Here is a 24,089-nt window from a genome sequence, read left to right on the forward strand (position 1 = left end):
GCCCGTTTTACTGTGCTCTCAACTTCGCTCCATGTGGGGGGCCTTGTTTCCATCTGGTGCTCAGGTGGTTGGATGGGTGGCATATCCTCCGGAATGCTGGCTGGCACATGCCTCTGTTTGTCGGAGTAGGTCTTCCGAAGATGTTCTTCCAGTTCTCTTATGGGTACTTTGAGGGTCCCAGATTTCTCCCTGACAAAGAGGTCCTTAACAAATTTATAGGGATCTCTGTAGAAGGCAGTCCTCGTTCGCTCTCTCTTCTTATGTTGCCTTCTCAGGCATTCTGCTCTTCGCAGTGCTGCCAGACGCTGCTTGATGTCGCCCTGTAGTGCCCCAAGGCCTTTCCTTTCCACTTCCGTGGCCTTCTTCCATTGTTTCCTCAGGCACCTCCTTTCTTTCACGAGTCTCTGAATCTCTTGTTGTCTCCTGGACTTGAGATGAGCAGATGGTTCCTTCTGTGTCTGCAAGTTCTCACGTTTCACACCAAATCTCTCTGCTCCATAGCTATAAATGGTCTATCCGATCTTGTCCAGTTTTTTCTCCACACCCCCTTTCAGACCTTCTAAAAGGTGGACGAGGTCTGTGTCTGTGGTTTCCCACTCCTTTTTCTGACAGGATTTAGGCCACAAGATTTGAGGTTTTCGTCCAGTCAGCCTCCGCTCTACTGCTGTCTGTGGCTGGATGGGCTCTGGGCTGATGTTCATAAATGGATCTGTGGTTGATTGAGCTTCGTCTGGGGTTCTGATACCCCGTGGACTGTGGTGAATATCCTGCCATTGGGCTTCACTCGACTGATTTGCCCTACCTCTAAGGAAGTAATGGTCAATGCGAGGCCCCTTGCTAAGCTCTCTCAGACACTTGAAACAATGTTATTACAGAAATCCGCTTTTTGGCAGTTTCTCAGCGAGAAACAGTCATTTTGAACCTGAAACACTGTAAGTGGTTTGGTGAGTCCAATAATGAAATGAGTCTCTCAAATCAACTACATAGACTCCTTTCTCCAATTTTCTAACGTTTTCAATAGCTTGCCTTAAAAAATCAGAAGGTAAATCAATGTTATGACAGAAATCCGCTTTTTGGCATTTCCTCAACGAGAAACAGTCATTTTGTACCTGAAACACTGTAAGTGGTTTGGTGAGTCCAATAATGAAATGAGTCTCTCAAATCAACTACATAGACACCTTTCTCCAATTTTCTAACGTTTTCAATAGCTTGCCTTAAAAAATCTGAAGGTAAATCAATGTTATGACAGAAATCCGCTTTTTGGCATTTTCTCAGCGAGAAACAGTCATTTTGTACCTGAAACACTGTAAGTGGTTTGGTGAGTCCAATAATGAAATGAGTCTCTCAAATCAACTATATAGACTCCTTTCTCCAATTTTATGACGTTTTCAATAGCTTGCCTTGAAAAATCAGAAGGTAAATCAATGTTATGACAGAAATCCGCTTTTTGGCATTTTCTCAGCGAGAAACAGTCATTTTGTACCTGAAACACTGTAAGTGGTTTGGTGAGTCCAATAATGAAATGAGTCTCTCAAATCAACTACATAGACACCTTTCTCCAATTTTCTAACGTTTTCAATAGCTTGCCTTAAAAAATCAGAAGGTAAATCAATGTTATGACAGAAATCCGCTTTTTGGCATTTTCTCAGCGAGAAACAGTCATTTTGTACCTGAAACACTGTAAGTGGTTTGGTGAGTCCAATAATGAAATGAGTCTCTCAAATCAACTACATAGACTCCTTTCTCCAATTTTCTAACGTTTTCAATAGCTTGCCTTAAAAAATCAGAAGGTAAATCAATGTTATGACAGAAATCCGCTTTTTGGCATTTTCTCAGCGAGAAACAGTCATTTTGTACCTGAAACACTGTAAGTGGTTTGGTGAGTCCAATAATGAAATGAGTCTCTCAAATCAACTACATAGACTCCTTTCTCCAATTTTATGACGTTTTCAATAGCTTGCCTTGAAAAATCAGAAGGTAAATCAATGTTATGACAGAAATCCGTTTTTTGGCATTTTCTCAGCGAGAAACAGTCATTTTGTACCTGAAACACTGTAAGTGGTTTGGTGAGTCCAATAATGAAATGAGTCTCTCAAATCAACTACATAGACACCTTTCTCCAATTTTCTAACGTTTTCAATAGCTTGCCTTAAAAAATCAGAAGGTAAATCAATGTTATGACAGAAATCCGCTTTTTGGCATTTTCTCAGCGAGAAACAGTCATTTTGTACCTGAAACACTGTGGTTGTGGTTTGGTGAGTCCAATAATGAAATGAGTCTCTCAAATCTCAAATCCGTGGCGGCAATCCTAGAACCCGGTGGTGGACACCGGAAGTACAGGATGCCGTCAGACTGAAGAAGGAGTCCTACCGGGCTATGTTGGCCGGTGGGACTCCTGACGCAGTAGATAGGTACCGGCAGGCCAAGCGGGCCGCGGCTCGGGCAGTCTTGGAGGCAAAAACTCGGGTCTGGGAGGAGTTCGGGGAGGCCATGGAGGAGGACTTTCGGTCGGCCTCGAGGAAATTCTGGAGGACCGTTCGGCGCCTCAGAAGGGGGAAGCAGTACTCTGCCGGCACCATTTATGGTGCTGGTGGGGAGCTGTTGACCTCGACTGGGGACATTGTCGGACGGTGGAAGGAATACTTTGAGGATCTCCTTAACCCGACTGACATGCCTTCCACTGAGGAAGCAGAGGGTTGGGGCTCGGAGGCGTGTTCATCCATCACCCAAGCCGAGGTCACCGAGGTGGTTCGTAAGCTCCTCGGTGGCCGGGCACTGGGGGTGGATGAGATTCGCCCTGAGTACCTCAAGTCTCTGGATGTCGTAGGGCTGTCTTGGTTGACACGCCTCTGCGACATTGCATGGAGGAAGGGGACAGTACCGCTGGGGTGGCAAACCGGGGTGGTGGTCCCTCTGTTTAAAAAGGGGGACCGGAGAGTGTGTTCCAACTACAGGGGGATCACACTTCTCAGCCTCCCGGGGAAAGTCTACGCCAGGGTACTGGAGAGGAGATTACGGCCGATAGTCGAACCTCGGATTCAGGAGGAACAATGCGGTTTTCGTCCCGGTCGTGGAACACTGGACCAGCTCTATACCCTCCGCAGGGTGCTCGAGGGTTCATGGGAATTTGCCCAACCAGTCTACATGTGTTTTGTGGATCTGGAGAAGGCATTTGACCGTGTCCCTCGTGCCATTCTGTGGGGGGTGCTGAGTGAGTATGGAGTCCGGGGCCCTCTACTAAGGGCTGTCCGGTCTCTGTATGATCGAAGCAGGAGTCTGGTTCGCATTGCCGGCAGTAAGTCAGACTTGTTCCCGGTGCATGTTGGACTCCGGCAGGGCTGCCCTTTGTCACCGGTCCTGTTCATAATTTTTATGGACAGGATTTCTAGGCGCAGCCAGGGGCCGGAGGGGATCCGGTTTGGGAACCTCAGGATTTCATCTCTGCTTTTTGCAGATGATGTTGTCCTGTTGGCTTCATCAGACCGGGACCTCCAGCATGTGCTGGGGCGGTTTGCGGCCGAGTGCGACGCGGCAGGGATGAGAATCAGCACCTCCAAGACCGAGGCCATGGTTCTCGACCGGAAAAGGGTGGCATGCCTTCTCCGGGTGGGTGGAGAAGTCCTGCCTCAGGTGGAGGAGTTCAAGTATCTCGGGATCTTGTTCACGAGTGAGGGAACAATGGAGCGTGAGATTGACAGGCGGATCGGTGCAGCGTCCGCAGTAATGCGGTCGATGTACTGGACCGTCGTGGTAAAGAGGGAGCTGAGTCGAAAGGCGAAGCTCTCGATTTACCGGTCAATCTACGCCCCTACCCTCACCTATGGTCATGAACTTTGGGTAGTGACCGAAAGGACAAGATCGCGGATACAAGCGGCCGAGATGAGTTTCCTCCGCAGGGTGGCTGGACGCTCCATTAGAGATAGGGTGAGGAGTTCGGTCACCCGGGAGGAGCTCGGAGTCGAGCCGCTACTCCTCCACATTGAGAGGAGTCAGCTGAGGTGGCTTGGGCATCTGTACCGGATGCCTCCTGGACGCCTCCCTAGGGAGGTGTTCCAGGCATGTCCCACCGGGAGGAGACCCCGGGGAAGACCCAGGACACGCTGGAGAGACTACGTCTCTCGGCTGGCCTGGGAACGCCTCGGACTCCCCCCGGAGGAGCTGGAGGAAGTGTCTGGGGTGAGGGAAGTCTGGGCATCCCTGCTGAGGCTGCTGCCCCCGCGACCCGGTAACGGAAAAGCGGGAGAAGATGAGTGAGTGAGTGAGTGAGTGAGTCTCTCAAATCAACTACATAGACTCCTTTCTCCAATTTTCCGATATTTTCAATAGCTTGCCTTGAAAAATCAGAAGGTAAATCAATGTTATGACAGAAATCCGCTTTTTGGCATTTTCTCAGCGAGAAACAGTCATTTTGTACCTGAAACACTGTAAGTGGTTTGGTGAGTCCAATAATGAAATGAGTCCCTCAAATCAACTACATAGACACCTTTCTCCAATTTTCCAACGTTTTCAATAGCTTGCCTTAAAAAATCAGAAGGTAAATCAATGTTATGACAGAAATCCGCTTTTTGGCATTTTCTCAGCGAGAAACAGTCATTTTGTACCTGAAACACTGTAAGTGGTTTGGTGAGTCCAATAATGAAATGAGTCTCTCAAATCAACTACATAGACACCTTTCTCCAATTTTCTGACGTTTTCAATAGCTTGCCTTAAAAAATCAGAAGGTAGGATTCTTAATAGGACTAGCTGTTAATATCCCTAAAATATATCAGCACGATAACTCCTATCGGACATGACTGTGGGGTGGAGTTTGGACAGGATCGCGGGGCACCACCAAATCTACACGTCATCAGTTGTGTGCCTTGTCTTCATCAGGTGTTTCGGCCTCTTAACACAATACACCCTCCTCCAAGGTTGGCCTGCCACAGGCTGATCAGACCTGGGTGTGTGTCATATGGTGGCACCCCGTGGTCATCAAACAGCCCATGTTGCATCCCTCCGTTTCAGCCACAGCCAGTGACTGCTCCGTTCGGCTGCTTTGGCAAGTTCTTTTATTGCCTTCCGCTGGGCCTGTCCTCTGATCCCAACTTCCTTCAGGAGCCGTGTGGTGGACCTGGCTACAAAGCCTCGGCAGCCAACCTCCACTGGCCACACCTTTACGTTCCATCCCCGCGCCTCAGCATCAGCTGCTAGGTTAGCATAACGCAGCCTTTTTCTTTCGAATGCTTCGTCGATGTTATCCTCCCACGGGACAGTCAGCTCCACAATGAAGACACGCCGGCAGGACTTGGACCAGAGGACCAAATCTGGGCGCAGGTTGGTTGCTGCGATTTCTGGCGGGAAAGTGAGCCTCTGGCTGAGGTCTACCCGCATTTCCCAATCCCGGGCTGTGTCCAGTGGGCCTGAGTTTGGAGGTGATGGCTTGGTTCTCCGTTTCTCCCCTTGTCGGACGAATGTTGTCTTCCGTGGGAGGGTGGTCTGGGTTTTGAAAGGCATGGCGTTGATGGTGACCCTCTTGTCCTCAAGTTCGGCAGCCAAGCCCGTCAACCCTTGGTTATGGCGCCAGGTGTATCTTCCTTGAGTCAGGCTGGTCTTGCAACCCACCAGGATGTGTTTGAGGGTTGCTGGGGCTGCACACTGCAGGCAGGCTGGGTCCTCTCCATACCAGAGATGTAGGTTGGTTGGAGAGGGCAGGACATCATAAGTGGCTCTGATGATGAAGCTGAGCCTATTAGCCTCCATGCTCCACATCTCATTCCACGTGATTTTCCTCCTCTCCACACCCTCCCACCTCATCCAGCGTCCTTGCTGGGCTTGGGAGACTGCCTTGGCACACCTGGCTGCCTCCCCCTGGTTGCGCACCTCCTCAACCACCATGTGTCGCCGTTCAGACGGAGTAGCCTTTTGCCAAGCGGGTGTTGTTGCTTCCAGGCCAAGACCCCCTCTGCCATGTTGGACTCGTCCCACTATATCCCGGTGTCTGAGGGTGGTCTTTGCCACTGCTACTGCTGCAGATGGTTTCCATTTCCTCCCTGTTGCCAGGTTTGGAGCCGCATCTCTGACGCATGGGTCCCGGGATTCTGTAAGAGTCATTTCCACCCTTGTTTTGGCACATTTGTACTCCTCCACCAGGCTTGAGATTGGAAGGGAGAGCGCTCCATTGCCATACAGGCCTATGCTGGAAAGGCATCTCGGCAGTCCAAGCCACTTCCTCACTTGGGCATTCACCAGTCTCTCAAGCCGATTGACATAAGATAAGGTGACCTCATAGATGGAAATTGGCCACATGAGGCGAGGTAGCAGCCCAAACTTAAAGCACCATAGCTTCAATTTTCCAGGGAGAGCAGTGTTGTTAATCTGCTTGAGGCCGCTGATTGTATCCTGCCTGAGTTGTTCCACCTGCTCAGAGTCTTTAAGTTCTGCGCTATACCATCGGCCAAGGCTTTTGATAGGCTTCTCCAGAACTGTTGGGATTGGCTGGTCGTCCACATAGAACCTTGCATTGGTGAGCTTACCTTTGACAATGGAGATGCTACGGGATTTGCTGGGTTTAATCTCCATTCGTGCCCATTTGATGTTTCCCCGGAGTTTCTCCAGCAAACGTTTGGTACATGCGACCGTTGTTGTTATTGTCGTCATGTCGTCCATGTACGCCCTGATTGGGGGAAGACGGAGCCCGCTCTTCAATCGTTCTCCTCCAACCACCCATCGTGATGCACGAATAAGTAGCTCCATTGCCATTGTAAACACCAGTGGCGAGATGGTGCAGCCCGCCATAATGCCTATCTCAAGGTGCTGCCAGGCAGTTGTACTATCCTGTGCTGTAACACAGAATTGGAGATCCTGGAAGTAGGCTTTGACTAGACTTGTGATGCCCTCTGGCACTTGAAAGAAGTTGAACGCTGTCCACAAGATCTCATGAGGCACTGACCCGAAGGCATTGGCAAGATCTAAAAACACCACATGCAGGTCTTTCTTCTCCTTCTTGGCCGTCTGTACTTGGTGCCCGATGACATTTGTGTGTTCCAAGTAACCTGAGAACCCACTCATCCCTGCCTTTTGCACTGAGGTGTCAACAAAGTTGTTCGCCAGCAGGAATGCTGAGAGCCTACGGGCCACGACACTGAAGAAAATCTTTCCTTCCACATTGAGAAGGCTGATCTGGCGAAACTGCTCGATGGTTGAGGAATTCTTCTCTTTGGGAATCAGGACCCCTCCTGCCCGTCGCCATGCCTTTGGTATCATTCCTTTTTCCCATGCCACTTTCATAAGCTTCCAGAGGTATTTCAAGATGCCTGGCGTGTTCTTATACACCCTGTATGGAATGCCGTTGGGCCCCGGGGCTGAAGCTGTTCTTGCCCGTTTTACTGTGCTCTCAACTTCGCTCCATGTGGGGGGCCTTGTTTCCATCTGGTGCTCAGGTGGTTGGATGGGTGGCATATCCTCCGGAATGCTGGCTGGCACATGCCTCTGTTTGTCGGAGTAGGTCTTCCGAAGATGTTCTTCCAGTTCTCTTATGGGTACTTTGAGGGTCCCAGATTTCTCCCTGACAAAGAGGTCCTTAACAAATTTATAGGGATCTCTGTAGAAGGCAGTCCTCGTTCGCTCTCTCTTCTTATGTTGCCTTCTCAGGCTTTCTGCTCTTCGCAGTGCTGCCAGACGCTGCTTGATGTCGCCCTGTAGTGCCCCAAGGCCTTTCCTTTCCACTTCCGTGGCCTTCTTCCATTGTTTCCTCAGGCACCTCCTTTCTTTCACGAGTCTCTGAATCTCTTGTTGTCTCCTGGACTTGAGATGAGCAGATGGTTCCTTCTGTGTCTGCAAGTTCTCACGTTTCACACCAAATCTCTCTGCTCCATAGCTATAAATGGTCTCTCCGATCTTGTCCAGTTTTTTCTCCACACCCCCTTTCAGACCTTCTAAAAGGTGGACGAGGTCTGTGTCTGTGGTTTCCCACTCCTTTTTCTGACAGGATTTAGGCCACAAGATTTGAGGTTTTCGTCCAGTCAGCCTCCGCTCTACTGCTGTCTGTGGCTGGATGGGCTCTGGGCTGATGTTCATAAATGGATCTGTGCTTGATTGAGCTTCGTCTGGGGTTCTGATACCCTGTGGACTGTGGTGAATATCCTGCCACTGGGCTTCACTCGACTGATTTGCCCTACCTCTAAGGAAGTAATGGTCAATGCGAGGCCCCTTGCTAAGCTCTCTCAGACACTTGAAACAATGTTATTACAGAAATCCGCTTTTTGGCATTTTCTCAGCGAGAAACAGTCATTTTGTACCTGAAACACTGTAAGTGGTTTGGTGAGTCCAATAATGAAATGAGTCTCTCAAATCAACTACATAGACACCTTTCTCCAATTTTCTAACGTTTTCAATAGCTTGCCTTAAAAAATCAGAAGGTAAAACAATGTTATTACAGAAATCCGCTTTTTGGCAGTTTCTCAGCGAGAAACAGTCATTTTGAACCTGAAACACTGTAAGTGGTTTGGTGAGTCCAATAATGAAATGAGTCTCTCAAATCAACTACATAGACTCCTTTCTCCAATTTTCTGACGTTTTCAATAGCTTGCCTTGAAAAATCAGAAGGTAAATCAATGTTATGACAGAAATCCGCTTTTTGGCATTTTCTCAGCGAGAAACAGTCATTTTGTACCTGAAACACTGTAAGTGGTTTGGTGAGTCCAATAATGAAATGAGTCTCTCAAATCAACTACATAGACTCCTTTCTCCAATTTTCTGACGTTTTCAATAGCTTGCCTTAAAAATTCAGAAGGTAAAACAATGTTATTACAGAAATCCGCTTTTTGGCATTTTCTCAGCGAGAAACAGTCATTTTGTACCTGAAACACTGTAAGTGGTTTGGTGAGTCCAATAATGAAATGAGTCCCTCAAATCAACTACATAGACTCCTTTCTCCAATTTTCTGACGTTTTCAATAGCTTGCCTTAAAAAATCAGAAGGTAAAACAATGTTATTACAGAAATCCGCTTTTTGGCATTTTCTCAGCGAGAAACGGTCATTTTGTACCTGAAACACTGTAAGTGGTTTGGTGAGTCCAATAATGAAATGAGTCTCTCAAATCAACTACATAGACTCCTTTCTCCAATTTTCTGACGTTTTCAATAGCTTGCCTTAAAAAATCAGAAGGTAAAACAATGTTATTACAGAAATCCCCTTTTTGGCATTTTCTCAGCGAGAAACGGTCATTTTGTACCTGAAACACTGTAAGTGGTTTGGTGAGTCCAATAATGAAATGAGTCTCTCAAATCAACTACATAGACTCCTTTCTCCAATTTTCTGACGTTTTCAATAGCTTGCCTTAAAAAATCAGAAGGTAAATCAATGTTATGACAGAAATCCGCTTTTTGGCAGTTTCTCAGCGAGAAACAGTCATTTTGTACCTGAAACACTGTAAGTGGTTTGGTGAGTCCAATAATGAAATGAGTCTCTCAAATCAACTACATAGACTCCTTTCTCCAATTTTCTGACGTTTTCAATAGCTTGCCTTGATAAATCAGCAGGTAAATCAATGTTATGACAGAAATCCGCTTTTTGGCATTTTCTCAGCGAGAAAGTCATTTTGTACCTGAAACACTGTAAGTGGTTTGGTGAGTCCAATAATGAAATGAGTCCCTCAAATCAACTACATAGACACCTTTCTCCAATTTTCCAACGTTTTCAATAGCTTGCCTTAAAAAATCAGAAGGTAAATCAATGTTATGACAGAAATCCGCTTTTTGGCATATTCTCAGCGAGAAACAGTCATTTTGTACCTGAAACACTGTAAGTGGTTTGGTGAGTCTAATAATGAAATGAGTCGCTCAAATCAACTACATAGACACCTTTCTCCAATTTTCTAACGTTTTCAATAGCTTGCCTTAAAAAATCAGAAGGTAAATCAATGCTATGACAGAAATCCGCTTTTTGGCCTTTTCTCAGCGAGAAACAGTCATTTTGTACCTGAAACACTGTAAGTGGTTTGGTGAGTCCAATAATGAAATGAGTCTCTCAAATCAAACTACATAGACTATTTTCTCCAATTTTCTGACGTTTTCAATAGCTTGCCTTAAAAAATCAGAAGGTAAATCAATGTTATGACACAAATCCGCTTTTTGGTATTTTCTCAGCGAGAAACAGTCATTTTGTACCTGAAACACTGTAAGAGGTTTGGTGAGTCCAATAATGAAGGGGCCTTGAAAAATCAGAAGGTAAATCAATGTTATGACAGAAATCCGCTTTTTGGCATTTTCTCAGCGAGAAACAGTCATTTTGTACCTGAAACACTGTAAGTGGTTTGGTGAGTCCAATAATGAAATGAGTCTCTCAAATCAACTACATAGACACTTTTCTCCAATTTTCTAACGTTTTCAATAGCTTGCCTTAAAAAATAAGAAGGTAAATCAATGTTATGACACAAATCCGCTTTTTGGTATTTTCTCAGCGAGAAACAGTCATTTTGTACCTGAAACACTGTAAGCGGTTTGGAGAGTCCAATAATGAAATGAGTCTCGCAAATCAACTACATAGACACCTTTCTCCAATTTTCTAACGTTTTCAATAGCTTGCCTTGAAAAATCAGAAGGTAAATCAATGTTATGACAGAAATCCGCTTTTTGGCATTTTCTCAGCGAGAAACAGTCATTTTGTACCTGAAACACTGTAAGTGGTTTGGTGAGTCCAATAATGAAATGAGTCTCTCAAATCAACTACATAGACACCTTTCTCCAATTTTCTAACGTTTTCAATAGCTTGCCTTAAAAAATCAGAAGGTAAATCAATGTTATGACAGAAATCCGCTTTTGGGCCTTTTCTCAGCGAGAAACAGTCATTTTGTACCTGAAACACTGTAAGTGGTTTGGTGAGTCCAATAATGAAATGAGTCTCTCAAATCAACTACATAGACTCCTTTCTCCAATTTTCCGACATTTTCAATAGCTTGCCTTGAAAAATCAGAAGGTAAATCAATGTTATGACAGAAATCCGCTTTTTGGCATTTTCTCAGCGAGAAACAGTCATTTTGTACCTGAAACACTGTAAGTGGTTTGGTGAGTCCAATAATGAAATGAGTCTCTCAAATCAACTACATAGACACCTTTCTCCAATTTTCTAACGTTTTCAATAGCTTGCCTTAAAAAATAAGAAGGTAAATCAATGTTATGACAGAAATCCGCTTTTTGGCATTTTCTCAGCGAGAAACAGTCATTTTGTACCTGAAACACTGTAAGCGGTTTGGAGAGTCCAATAATGAAATGAGTCACTCAAATCAACTACATAGACACCTTTCTCCAATTTTCTAACGTTTTCAATAGCTTGCCTTAAAAAATCAGAAGGTAAATCAATGTTATGACAGAAATCCGCTTTTTGGCATTTTCTCAGCGAGAAACAGTCATTTTGTACCTGAAACACTGTAAGTGGTTTGGTGAGTCCAATAATGAAAAGAGTCCCTCAAATCAACTACATAGACTCCTTTCTCCAATTTTATGACGTTTTCAATAGCTTGCCTTGAAAAATCAGAAGGTAAATCAATGTTATGACAGAAATCCGCTTTTTGGCATTTTCTCAGCGAGAAACAGTCATTTTGTACCTGAAACACTGTAAGTGGTTTGGTGAGTCCAATAATGAAATGAGTCTCTCAAATCAACTACATAGACTCCTTTTTCCAATTTTCCGACATTTTCAATAGCTTGCCTTGAAAAATCAGAAGTTAAATCAATGTTATGACAGAAATCCGCTTTTTGGCATTTTCTCAGCGAGAAACAGTCATTTTGTACCTGAAACACTGTAAGTGGTTTGGTGAGTCCAATAATGAAATGAGTCTCTCAAATCAACTACATAGACACCTTTCTCCAATTTTCTAACGTTTTCAATAGCTTGCCTTAAAAAATCAGAAGGTAAATCAATGTTATGACAGAAATCCGCTTTTTGGCAATTTCTCAGCGAGAAACAGTCATTTTGTACCTGAAACACTGTAAGTGGTTTGGTGAGTCCAATAATGAAATGAGTCTCTCAAATCAACTACATAGACACCTTTCTCCAATTTTCCAACGTTTTCAATAGCTTGCCTTAAAAAATCAGAAGGTAAATCAATGTTATGACAGAAATCCGCTTTTTGGCATTTTCTCAGCGAGAAACAGTCATTTTGTACCTGATACACTGTAAGTGGTTTGGTGAGTCCAATAATGAAATGAGTCTCTCAAATCAACTACATAGACTCCTTTCTCCAATTTTCTAACGTTTTCAATAGCTTGCCTTAAAAAATCAGAAGGTAAATCAATGTTATGACAGAAATCCGCTTTTTGGCATTTTCTCAGCGAGAAACAGTCATTTTGTACCTGAAACACTGTAAGTGGTTTGGTGAGTCCAATAATGAAATGAGTCTCTCAAATCAACTACATAGACTCCTTTCTCCAATTTTCCGACATTTTCAATAGCTTGCCTTGAAAAATCAGAAGGTAAATCAATGTTATGACAGAAATCCGCTTTTTGGCATTTTCTCAGCGAGAAACAGTCATTTTGTACCTGAAACACTGTAAGTGGTTTGGTGAGTCCAATAATGAAATGAGTCTCTCAAATCAACTACATAGACTCCTTTCTCCAATTTTCTAACGTTTTCAATAGCTTGCCTTAAAAAATCAGAAGGTAAATCAATGTTATGACAGAAATCCGCTTTTTGGCATTTTCTCAGCGAGAAACAGTCATTTTGTACCTGAAACACTGTAAGTGGTTTGGTGAGTCCAATAATGAAATGAGTCTCTCAAATCAACTACATAGACTCCTTTCTCCAATTTTATGACGTTTTCAATAGCTTGCCTTGAAAAATCAGAAGGTAAATCAATGTTATGACAGAAATCCGCTTTTTGGCATTTTCTCAGCGAGAAACAGTCATTTTGTACCTGAAACACTGTAAGTGGTTTGGTGAGTCCAATAATGAAATGAGTCTCTCAAATCAACTACATAGACACCTTTCTCCAATTTTCTAACGTTTTCAATAGCTTGCCTTAAAAAATAAGAAGGTAAATCAATGTTATGACACAAATCCGCTTTTTGGTATTTTCTCAGCGAGAAACAGTCATTTTGTACCTGAAACACTGTAAGCGGTTTGGAGAGTCCAATAATGAAATGAGTCTCGCAAATCAACTACATAGACACCTTTCTCCAATTTTCTAACGTTTTCAATAGCTTGCCTTAAAAAATCAGAAGGTAAATCAATGTTATGACAGAAATCCGCTTTTTGGCATTTTCTCAGCGAGAAACAGTCATTTTGTACCTGAAACACTGTAAGTGGTTTGGTGAGTCCAATAATGAAATGAGTCTCTCAAATCAACTACATAGACTCCTTTCTCCAATTTTCTAACGTTTTCAATAGCTTGCCTTGAAAAATCAGAAGGTAAATCAATGTTATGACAGAAATCCGCTTTTTGGCATTTTCTCAGCGAGAAACAGTCATTTTGTACCTGAAACACTGTAAGTGGTTTGGTGAGTCCAATAATGAAATGAGTCTCTCAAATCAACTACATAGACACCTTTCTCCAATTTTCTAACGTTTTCAATAGCTTGCCTTAAAAAATAAGAAGGTAAATCAATGTTATGACACAAATCCGCTTTTTGGTATTTTCTCAGCGAGAAACAGTCATTTTGTACCTGAAACACTGTAAGCGGTTTGGAGAGTCCAATAATGAAATGAGTCTCGCAAATCAACTACATAGACACCTTTCTCCAATTTTCTAACGTTTTCAATAGCTTGCCTTGAAAAATCAGAAGGTAAATCAATGTTATGACAGAAATCCGCTTTTTGGCATTTTCTCAGCGAGAAACAGTCATTTTGTACCTGAAACACTGTAAGTGGTTTGGTGAGTCCAATAATGAAATGAGTCTCTCAAATCAACTACATAGACACCTTTCTCCAATTTTCTAACGTTTTCAATAGCTTGCCTTAAAAAATCAGAAGGTAAATCAATGTTATGACAGAAATCCGCTTTTTGGCCTTTTCTCAGCGAGAAACAGTCATTTTGTACCTGAAACACTGTAAGTGGTTTGGTGAGTCCAATAATGAAATGAGTCTCTCAAATCAACTACATAGACTCCTTTCTCCAATTTTCCGACATTTTCAATAGCTTGCCTTGAAAAATCAGAAGGTAAATCAATGTTATGACAGAAATCCGCTTGTTGGCATTTTCTCAGCGAGAAACAGTCATTTTGTACCTGAAACACTGTAAGTGGTTTGGTGAGTCCAATAATGAAATGAGTCTCTCAAATCAACTACATAGACTCCTTTCTCCAATTTTATGACGTTTTCAATAGCTTGCCTTGAAAAATCAGAAGGTAAATCAATGTTATGACAGAAATCCGCTTTTTGGCATTTTCTCAGCGAGAAACAGTCATTTTGTACCTGAAACACTGTAAGTGGTTTGGTGAGTCCAATAATGAAAAGAGTCCCTCAAATCAACTACATAGACTCCTTTCTCCAATTTTATGACGTTTTCAATAGCTTGCCTTGAAAAATCAGAAGGTAAATCAATGTTATGACAGAAATCCGCTTTTTGGCATTTTCTCAGCGAGAAACAGTCATTTTGTACCTGAAACACTGTAAGTGGTTTGGTGAGTCCAATAATGAAATGAGTCTCTCAAATCAACTACATAGACACCTTTCTCCAATTTTCTAACGTTTTCAATAGCTTGCCTTAAAAAATCAGAAGGTAAATCAATGTTATGACAGAAATCCGCTTTTTGGCAATTTCTCAGCGAGAAACAGTCATTTTGTACCTGAAACACTGTAAGTGGTTTGGTGAGTCCAATAATGAAATGAGTCTCTCAAATCAACTACATAGACACCTTTCTCCAATTTTCCAACGTTTTCAATAGCTTGCCTTAAAAAATCAGAAGGTAAATCAATGTTATGACAGAAATCCGCTTTTTGGCATTTTCTCAGCGAGAAACAGTCATTTTGTACCTGAAACACTGTAAGCGGTTTGGAGAGTCCAATAATGAAATGAGTCACTCAAATCAACTACATAGACACCTTTCTCCAATTTTCCAACGTTTTCAATAGCTTGCCTTAAAAAATCAGAAGGTAAATCAATGTTATGACAGAAATCCGCTTTTTGGCATTTTCTCAGCGAGAAACAGTCATTTTGTACCTGAAACACTGTAAGCGGTTTGGAGAGTCCAATAATGAAATGAGTCACTCAAATCAACTACATAGACACCTTTCTCCAATTTTCTAACGTTTTCAATAGCTTGCCTTAAAAAATCAGAAGGTAAATCAATGTTATGACAGAAATCCGCTTTTTGGCATTTTCTCAGCGAGAAACAGTCATTTTGTACCTGAAACACTGTAAGTGGTTTGGTGAGTCCAATAATGAAAAGAGTCCCTCAAATCAACTACATAGACTCCTTTCTCCAATTTTATGACGTTTTCAATAGCTTGCCTTGAACAATCAGAAGGTAAATCAATGTTATGACAGAAATCCGCTTTTTGGCATTTTCTCAGCGAGAAACAGTCATTTTGTACCTGAAACACTGTAAGTGGTTTGGTGAGTCCAATAATGAAATGAGTCTCTCAAATCAACTACATAGACTCCTTTCTCCAATTTTCCGACATTTTCAATAGCTTGCCTTGAAAAATCAGAAGTTAAATCAATGTTATGACAGAAATCCGCTTTTTGGCATTTTCTCAGCGAGAAACAGTCATTTTGTACCTGAAACACTGTAAGTGGTTTGGTGAGTCCAATAATGAAATGAGTCTCTCAAATCAACTACATAGACACCTTTCTCCAATGTTCTAACGTTTTCAATAGCTTGCCTTAAAAAATCAGAAGGTAAATCATTGTTATGACAGAAATCCGCTTTTTGGCATTTTCTCAGCGAGAAACAGTCATTTTGTACCTGAAACACTGTAAGTGGTTTGGTGAGTCCAATAATGAAATGAGTCTCTCAAATCAACTACATAGACTCCTTTCTCCAATTTTCCGACATTTTCAATAGCTTGCCTTGAAAAATCAGAAGGTAAATCAATGTTATGACAGAAATCCGCTTTTTGGCATTTTCTCAGCGAGAAACAGTCATTTTGTACCTGAAACACTGTAAGTGGTTTGGTGAGTCCAATAATGAAATGAGTCTCTCAAATCAACTACATAGACACCTTTCTCCAATTTTCCAACGTTTTCAATAGCTTGCCTTAAAAAATCAGAAGGTAAATCAATGTTATGACAGAAATCCGCTTTTTGGCATTTTCTCAGCGAGAAACAGTCATTTTGTACCTGAAACACTGTAAGTGGTTTGGTGAGTCCAATAATGAAATGAGTCTCTCAAATCAACTACATAGACACCTTTCTCCAATTTTCTAACGTTTTCAATAGCTTGCCTTAAAAAATAAGAAGGTAAATCAATGTTATGACACAAATCCGCTTTTTGGTATTTTCTCAGCGAGAAACAGTCATTTTGTACCTGAAACACTGTAAGCGGTTTGGAGAGTCCAATAATGAAATGAGTCTCGCAAATCAACTACATAGACACCTTTCTCCAATTTTCTAACGTTTTCAATAGCTTGCCTTAAAAAATCAGAACGTAAATCAATGTTATGACAGAAATCCGCTTTTTGGCATTTTCTCAGCGAGAAACAGTCATTTTGTACCTGAAACACTGTAAGTGGTTTGGTGAGTCCAATAATGAAATGAGTCTCTCAAATCAACTACATAGACTCCTTTCTCCAATTTTATGACGTTTTCAATAGCTTGCCTTGAAAAATCAGAAGGTAAATCAATGTTATGACAGAAATCCGCTTTTTGGCATTTTCTCAGCGAGAAACAGTCATTTTGTACCTGAAACACTGTAAGTGGTTTGGTGAGTCCAATAATGAAATGAGTCTCTCAAATCAACTACATAGACACCTTTCTCCAATTTTCTAACGTTTTCAATAGCTTGCCTTAAAAAATAAGAAGGTAAATCAATGTTATGACAGAAATCCGCTTTTGGGCCTTTTCTCAGCGAGAAACAGTCATTTTGTACCTGAAACACTGTAAGTGGTTTGGTGAGTCCAATAATGAAATGAGTCTCTCAAATCAACTACATAGACACCTTTCTCCAATTTTCTAACGTTTTCAATAGCTTGCCTTAAAAAATCAGAAGGTAAATCAATGTTATGACAGAAATCCGCTTTTTGGCATTTTCTCAGCGAGAAACAGTCATTTTGTACCTGAAACACTGTAAGTGGTTTGGTGAGTCCAATAATGAAATGAGTCTCTCAAATCAACTACATAGACTCCTTTCTCCAATTTTCCGACATTTTCAATAGCTTGCCTTGAAAAATCAGAAGGTAAATCAATGTTATGACAGAAATCCGCTTTTTGGCATTTTCTCAGCGAGAAACAGTCATTTTGTACCTGAAACACTGTAAGTGGTTTGGTGAGTTCAATAATGAAATGAGTCTCTCAAATCAACTACATAGACTCCTTTCTCCAATTTTCTAACGTTTTCAATAGCTTGCCTTAAAAAATCAGAAGGTAAATCAATGTTATGACAGAAATCCGCTTTTTGGCATTTTCTCAGCGAGAAACAGTCATTTTGTACCTGAAACACTGTAAGTGGTTTGGTGAGTCCAATAATGAAATGAGTCCCTCAAATCAACTACATAGACTCCTTTCTCCAATTTTATGACGTTTTCAATAGCTTGCCTTGAAAAATCAGAAGGTAAATCAATGTTATGACAGAAATCCGCTTTTTGGCATTTTCTCAGCGAGAAACAGTCATTTTGTACCTGAAACACTGTAAGTGGTTTGGTGAGTCCAATAATGAAATGAGTCCCTCAAATCAACTACATAGACACCTTTCTCCAATTTTCCAACGTTTTCAATAGCTTGCCTTAAAAAATCAGAAGGTAAATCAATGTTATGACAGAAATCCGCTTTTTGGCATTTTCTCAGCGAGAAACAGTCATTTTGTACCTGAAACACTGTAAGTGGTTTGGGGAGTCCAATAATGAAATGAGTCTCTCAAATCAACTACATAGACTCCTTTCTCCAATTTTCTGACGTTTTCAATAGCTTGCCTTAAAAAATCAGAAGTTAGGATTCTTAATAGGACTAGCTGTTAATATCCCTAAAATATATCAGCACGATAACTCCTATCGGACATGACTGTGGGGTGGAGTTTGGACAAGATCGCGGGGCACCACCAAATCTACACGTCATCAGTTGTGTGCCTTGTCTTCATCAGGTTTTTCGGCCTCTTAACACAATACACCCTCTTCCAAGGTTGGCCTGCCACAGGCTGATCAGACCTGGGTGTGTGTCATATGGTGGCACCCCGTGGTCATCAAACAGCCCATGTTGCATCCCTCCGTTTCAGCCACAGCCAGTGACTGCTCCGTTCGGCTGCTTTGGCAAGTTCTTTTATTGCCTTCCGCTGGGCCTGTCCTCTGATCCCAACTTCCTTCAGGAGCCGTGTGGTGGACCTGGCTACAAAGCCTCGGCAGCCAACCTCCACTGGCCACACCTTTACGTTTCATCCCCGCGCCTCAGCATCAGCTGCTAGGTTAGCATAACGCAGCCTTTTTCTTTCGAATGCTTCGTCGATGTTATCCTCCCACGGGACAGTCAGCTCCACAATGAAGACACGCCGGCATGACTTGGACCAGAGGACCAAATCTGGGCGCAGGTTGGTTGCTGCGATTTCTGGCGGGAAAGTGAGCCTCTGGCTGAGGTCTACCCGCATTTCCCAATCCCGGGCTGTGTTCAGTGGGCCTGAGTTTGGAGGTGATGGCTTGGTTCTCCGTTTCTCCCCTTGTCGGACGAATGTTGTCTTCCGTGGGAGGGTGGTCTGGGTTTTGAAAGGCATGGCGTTGATGGTGACCCTCTTGTCCTCAAGTTCGGCAGCCAAGCACTTCAACACTTGGTTATGGCGCCAGGTGTATCTTCCTTGAGTCAGGCTGGTCTTGCAACCCACCAGGATGTGTTTGAGGGTTGCTGGGGCTGCACACTGCAGGCAGGCTGGGTCCTCTCCATACCAGAGATGTAGGTTGGTTGGAGAGGGCAGGACATCATAAGTGGCTCTGATGATGAAGCTGAGCCTATTAGCCTCCATGCTCCACATCTCATTCCACGTGATTTTCCTCCTCTCCACACCCTCCCACCTCATCCAGCGTCCTTGCTGGGCTTGGGAGACTGCCTTGGCACACCTGGCTGCCTCCTCCTGGTTGCGCACCTCCTCAACCACCATGTGTCGCCGTTCAGACGGAGTAGCCTTTTGCCAAGCGGGTGTTGTTGCTTCCAGGCCAAGACCCCCTCTGCCATGTTGGACTCGTCCCACTATATCCCGGTGTCTGAGGGTGGTCTTTGCCACTGCTACTGCTGCAGATGGTTTCCATTTCCTCCCTGTTGCCAGGTTTGGAGCCGCATCTCTGACGCATGGGTCCCGGGATTCTGTAAGAGTCATTTCCACCCTTGTTTTGGCACATTTGTACTCCTCCACCAGGCTTGAGATTGGAAGGGAGAGCGCTCCATTGCCATACAGGCCTATGCTGGAAAGGCATCTCGGCAGTCCAAGCCACTTCCTCACTTGGGCATTCACCAGTCTCTCAAGCCGATTGACATGAGATAAGGTGACCTCATAGATGGAAATTGGCCACATTAGGCGAGGTAGCAGCCCAAACTGAAAGCACCATAGCTTCAATTTTCCAGGGAGAGCAGTGTTGTTAATCTGCTTGAGGCCGCTGATTGTATCCTGCCTGAGTTGTTCCACCTGCTCAGAGTCTTTAAGTTCTGCGCTATACCATCGGCCAAGGCTTTTGATAGGCTTCTCCAGAACTGTTGGGATTGGCTGGTCGTCCACATAGAACCTTGCATTGGTGAGCTTACCTTTGACAATGGAGATGCTACGGGATTTGCTGGGTTTAATCTCCATTCGTGCCCATTTGATGTTTCCCCGGAGTTTCTCCAGCAGACGTTTGGTACATGCGACCGTTGTTGTTATTGTCGTCATGTCGTCCATGTACGCCCTGATTGGGGGAAGACGGAGCCGGCTCTTCAATCGTTCTCCTCCAACCACCCATCGTGATGCACGAATAAGTAGCTCCATTGCCATTGTAAACACCAGTGGCGAGATGGTGCAGCCCGCCATAATGCCTATCTCAAGGTGCTGCCAGGCAGTTGTACTATCCTGTGCTGTAACACAGAATTGGAGATCCTGGAAGTAGGCTTTGACTAGACCTGTGATGCCCTCTGGCACTTGAAAGAAGTTGAACGCTGTCCACAAGATCTCATGAGGCACTGACCCGAAGGCATTGGCAAGATCTAAAAACACCACATGCAGGTCTTTCTTCTCCTTCTTGGCCGTCTGTACTTGGTGCCAGATGACATTTGTGTGTTCCAAGCAACCTGAGAACCCAATTATCCCTGCCTTTTGCACTGAGGTGTCAACAAAGTTGTTCGCCAGCAGGAATGCTGAGAGCCTACGGGCCACGACACTGAAGAAAATCTTTCCTTCCACATTGAGAAGGCTGATCTGGCGAAACTGCTCGATGGTTGAGGAATTCTTCTCTTTGGGAATCAGGATCCCTCCTGCCCGTCGCCATGCCTTTGGTATCATTCCTTTTTCCCATGCCACTTTCATAAGCTTCCAGAGGTATTTCAAGACGCCTGGCGTGTTCTTATACACCCTGTATGGAATGCCGTTGGGCCCCGGGGCTGAAGCTGTTCTTGCCCGTTTTACTGTGCTCTCAACTTCGCTCCATGTGGGGGGCCTTGTTTCCATCTGGTGCTCAGGTGGTTGGATGGGTGGCATATCCTCCGGAATGCTGGCTGGCACATGCCTCTGTTTGTCGGAGTAGGTCTTCCGAAGATGTTCTTCCAGTTCTCTTATGGGTACTTTGAGGGTCCCAGATTTCTCCCTGACCAAGAGGTCCTTAACAAATTTATAGGGATCTCTGTAGAAGGCAGTCCTCGTTCGCTCTCTCTTCTTATGTTGCCTTCTCAGGCATTCTGCTCTTCGCAGTGCTGCCAGACGCTGCTTGATGTCGCCCTGTAGTGCCCCAAGGCCTTTCCTTTCCACTTCCGTGGCCTTCTTCCATTGTTTCCTCAGGCACCTCCTTTCTTTCACGAGTCTCTGAATCTCTTGTTGTCTCCTGGACTTGAGATGAGCAGATGGTTCCTTCTGGGTCTGCAAGTTCTCACGTTTCACACCAAATCTCTCTGCTCCATAGCTATAAATGGTCTCTCCGATCTTGTCCAGTTTTTTCTCCACACCCCCTTTCAGACCTTCTAAAAGGTGGACGAGGTCTGTGTCTGTGGTTTCCCACTCCTTTTTCTGACAGGATTTAGGCCACAAGATTTGAGGTTTTCGTCCAGTCAGCCTCCGCTCTACTGCTGTCTGTGGCTGGATGGGCTCTGGGCTGATGTTCATAAATGGATCTGTGCTTGATTGAGCTTCGTCTGGGGTTCTGATACCCTGTGGACTGTGGTGAATATCCTGCCACTGGGCTTCACTCGACTGATTTGCCCTACCTCTAAGGAAGTAATGGTCAATGCGAGGCCCCTTGCTAAGCTCTCTCAGACACTTGAAACAATGTTATTACAGAAATCCGCTTTTTGGCAGTTTCTCAGCGAGAAACAGTCATTTTGTACCTGAAACACTGTAAGTGGTTTGGTGAGTCCAATAATGAAATGAGTCTCTCAAATCAACTACATAGACACCTTTCTCCAATTTTCTTACGTTTTCAATAGCTTGCCTTAAAAAATCAGAAGGTAAAACAATGTTATTACAGAAATCCGCTTTTTGGCATTTTCTCAGCGAGAAACAGTCATTTTGTACCTGAAACACTGTAAGTTGTTTGGTGAGTCCAATAATGAAATGAGTCTCTCAAATCAACTACATAGACACCTTTCTCCAATTTTCTAACGTTTTCAATAGCTTGCCTTAAAAAATCAGAAGGTAAATCAATGTTATGACAGAAATCCGCTTTTTGGCATTTTCTCAGCGAGAAACAGTCATTTTGTACCTGAAACACTGTAAGTGGTTTGGTGAGTCCACTAATGAAATGAGTCTCTCAAATCAACTACATAGACTCCTTTCTCCAATTTTCTGACGTTTTCAATAGCTTGCCTTAAAAATTCAGAAGGTAAAACAATGTTATTACAGAAATCCGCTTTTTGGCATTTTCTCAGCGAGAAACAGTCATTTTGTACCTGAAACACTGTAAGTGGTTTGGTGAGTCCAATAATGAAATGAGTCTCTCAAATCAACTACATAGACTCCTTTCTCCAATTTTCCAACGTTTTCAATAGCTTGCCTTAAAAAATCAGAAGGTAAAACAATGTTATTACAGAAATCCGCTTTTTGGCATTTTCTCAGCGAGAAACGGTCATTTTGTACCTGAAACACTGTAAGTGGTTTGGTGAGTCCAATAATGAAATGAGTCTCTCAAATCAACTACATACACTCCTTTCTCCAATTTTCTGACGTTTTAAATAGCTTGCCTTAAAAAAATCAGAAGGTAAATCAATGTTATGACAGAAATCCGCTTTTTGGCATTTTCTCAGCGAGAAACAGTCATTTTGAACCCGAAACACTGTAAGTGGTTTGGTGAGTCCAATAATGAAATGAGTCTCTCAAATCAAACTACATAGACTCTTTTCTCCAATTTTCTGACGTTTTCAATAGCTTGCCTTAAAAAATCAGAAGGTAAATCAATGTTATGACAGAAATCCGCTTTTTGGCAGTTTCTCAGCGAGAAACAGACATTTTGTACCTGAAACACTGTAAGTGGTTTGGTGAGTCCAATAATGAAATGAGTCTCTCAAATCAACTACATAGACACCTTTCTCCAATTTTCTAACGTTTTCAATAGCTTGCCTTAAAAAATCAGAAGGTAAATCAATGTTATGACAGAAATCCGCTTTTTGGCATTTTCTCAGCGAGAAACAGTCATTTTGTACCTGAAGTGGTTTGGTGAGTCTAATAATGAAATGAGTCTCTCAAATCAACTACATAGACTCCTTTCTCCAATTTTCTAACGTTTTCAATAGCTTGCCTTAAAAAATCAGAAGGTAAATCAATGTTATGACAGAAATCCGCTTTTTGCCATTTTCTCAGCGAGAAACAGTCATTTTGTACCTGAAACACTGTAAGTGGTTTGGTGAGTCCAATAATGAAATGAGTCTCTCAAATCAACTACATAGACTCCTTTCTCCAATTTTCTGACGTTTTCCATAGCTTGCCTTAAAAAATCAGAAGGTAAATCAATGTTATGACAGAAATCCGCTTTTTGGCAGTTTCTCAGCGAGAAACAGTCATTTTGTACCTGAAACACTGTAAGTGGTTTGGTGAGTCCAATAATGAAATGAGTCGCTCAAATCAACTACATAGACTCCTTTCTCCAATTTTCTGACGTTTTCAGTAGCTTGCCTTAAAAAATCAGAAGGTAGGATTCTTAATAGGACTAGCTGTTAATATCCCTAAAATATATCAGCACGATAACTCCTATCGGACATGACTGTGGGGTGGAGTTTGGACAAGATCGCGGGGCACCACCAAATCTACACGTCATCAGTTGTGTGCCTTGTCTTCATCAGGTGTTTCGGCCTCTTAACACAATACACCCTCTTCCAAGGTTGGCCTGCCACAGGCTGATCAGACCTGGGTGTGTGTCATATGGTGGCACCCCATGGTCATCAAACAGCCCATGTTGCATCCCTCCGTTTCAGCCACAGCCAGTGACTGCTCCGTTCGGCTGCTTTGGCAAGTTCTTTTATTGCCTTCCGCTGGGCCTGTCCTCTGATCCCAACTTCCTTCAGGAGCCGTGTGGTGGACCTGGATACAAAGCCTCGGCAGCCAACCTCCACTGGCCACACCTTTACGTTCCATCCCCGCGCCTCAGCATCAGCTGCTAGGTTAGCATAACGCAGCCTTTTTCTTTCGAATGCTTCGTCGATGTTATCCTCCCACGGGACAGTCAGCTCCACAATGAAGACACGCCGGCAGGACTTGGAACAGAGGACCAAATCTGGGCGCAGGTTGGTTGCTGCGATTTCTGGCGGGAAAGTGAGCCTCTGGCTGAGGTCTACCCGCATTTCCCAATCCCGGGCTGTGTCCAGTGGGCC

This window comes from Cololabis saira, unplaced genomic scaffold (genome assembly GCF_033807715.1).
Source record: "Cololabis saira isolate AMF1-May2022 unplaced genomic scaffold, fColSai1.1 scf026, whole genome shotgun sequence".
NCBI classification, from domain to species: domain Eukaryota; kingdom Metazoa; phylum Chordata; class Actinopteri; order Beloniformes; family Belonidae; genus Cololabis; species Cololabis saira.